The sequence below is a fragment of the Psammomys obesus genome, unplaced genomic scaffold (genome assembly GCF_907164565.1).
Source record: "Psammomys obesus unplaced genomic scaffold, mPsaObe1.curated_primary_1811, whole genome shotgun sequence".
In the NCBI taxonomy this organism is placed as follows: domain Eukaryota; kingdom Metazoa; phylum Chordata; class Mammalia; order Rodentia; family Muridae; genus Psammomys; species Psammomys obesus.
This window is the reverse complement of record NW_026596443.1, coordinates 2,774,427-2,775,913: the sequence shown is the minus strand read 5'-3', so window position 1 is coordinate 2,775,913 and position 1,487 is coordinate 2,774,427. Positions and strand designations below refer to the sequence as shown.

Genomic DNA, 1,487 nt, shown 5'->3' with positions numbered 1-1,487 from the left:
TGTGTGTGTGTGTGTGTGTGTGTGTGTGTGTGTGTGTGTGTGTGTGTTTTAATGCAATATTGCTCTAACATAAGTCAGGGCCACTAGCCAGGAGTAATTCATGGTCGACTAGATACACCAACCCTAGGAAAATTTTGCTATCATCATTTTTCAGATAAAAAAACTGAGACTTGGATTAATCAGCCAAGATCACACTGATACACCTGAGTGAAGATGAGAATGGCAATCTCAGCACCTGCCTTTGATCTGCCCCAAACACCAGGCTGGCTTCTGGAAGCTTCTATCAGACAAGGGCCCTAACTTCATCTCCCACCACCTGTGCCTTCCCCTTCAGTCTGGGTCCCAGAACTTCCTTCTAGGCTGTAGTGCCGCCTGTGTTTTGTTTACATCATAACAAAAGTTTCAGATAATATCCTTATCCAGTGATGCACCTTTATGCTGGTTGAGCCTTAGGAAGTTGGTTTTTGTTACCCATAATGGACTATGTTTGAGAATAGACTACGTTTTGGTTTTTTGTTTTGTTTTCCTGCAGTTTTGGCATCTTTCAAAAAGATGTACAAAGGCACAGAGAGAAGAACAGGTGAAGATGCTAGAAAGCCACCAAGTACAAGCTGAGAGAGACCTTGGGGAAGAAGTCCTGCTAACACTCTGATGTTAGGGGTATAGCTTCCAAAGTTGTCAATAAATACAACTTGTATTTATTTGTTGTGTTGTTTAAACCAATTGTTGTGTTGTTTAAACCAATTCCTTAAACTCAGTCTCCCTCTTGATATGTAGCTATATCAGTGTGATATAAATGTATGTGTGTGATATGGTTACGTAGCCACATATCCTGTTGGTGCTCTCCCTCTAGAGAGCCCTTAGGAGTTACCAATAGCAACTCTTCCTCAAATACCTAACTAATCTTTAATTCAGCCACTCCCCCCCTCCGTGTTTCCTCTCTGACCCCAAACACACTTCCACAATAGAAAATCAATAATTATACTTGGCTCTTCTGCTTGTGTTTTGCTGTTTCTTGTTCATTTGTCTGTGTTCTTGTTCCATCCCTTTTTGGTTTGGTTTGGTTTGGTTTGGTTTGGTTTGGTTTGGTTTGGTTTTTTGAGACACAGCTTCTCTGTGTAGTCTTGACTGTAGAACAGGTTGCTCTGGAACTTCTTGCTCTGTAGAACAGGTTGGCCTCTCTAGGGCTGGGAATACAGATGTGAGCCACCCTCCCCCACCCCTCCCCCCACCGTGGGCTGTGTTCCATAGCTTAACACCTTATGCAAAACAAATGCCAGGCATAAGACCAAGATGTATGAAAGTTCTTCCAGTTTTTGTTTTGTTTGGAGTTTTTGAGACAGGCTGTCATAGTACCCTAGTCCTTGAACTCACTACATAGTCAAGGATAACCTTGAATTCTTGGTCCTCTTACCTTCTACCTCCCAAACACTGGGGTTATAGGTATGTGCCACCAAGCTGGTTTTCTGTTTGTCTGGTCACCCTTT

The 1,487-nt window shown here is 42.6% G+C and overlaps 1 long non-coding RNA gene across 1 annotated transcript in view; it reads left to right on the top strand.

Moving 5' to 3' along the window:
- Positions 1 to 701, top strand: part of LOC129669804 (uncharacterized) — a 2,759-nt gene extending 2,058 nt beyond the window's left edge. Inside the window, exon 3 of the long non-coding RNA XR_008719079.1 lies at positions 533 to 701. This is a non-coding gene — a long non-coding RNA (uncharacterized LOC129669804). The remainder of the gene's footprint in view (positions 1 to 532) is intronic.
- Positions 702 to 1,487: the final 786 nt, after the last annotated feature.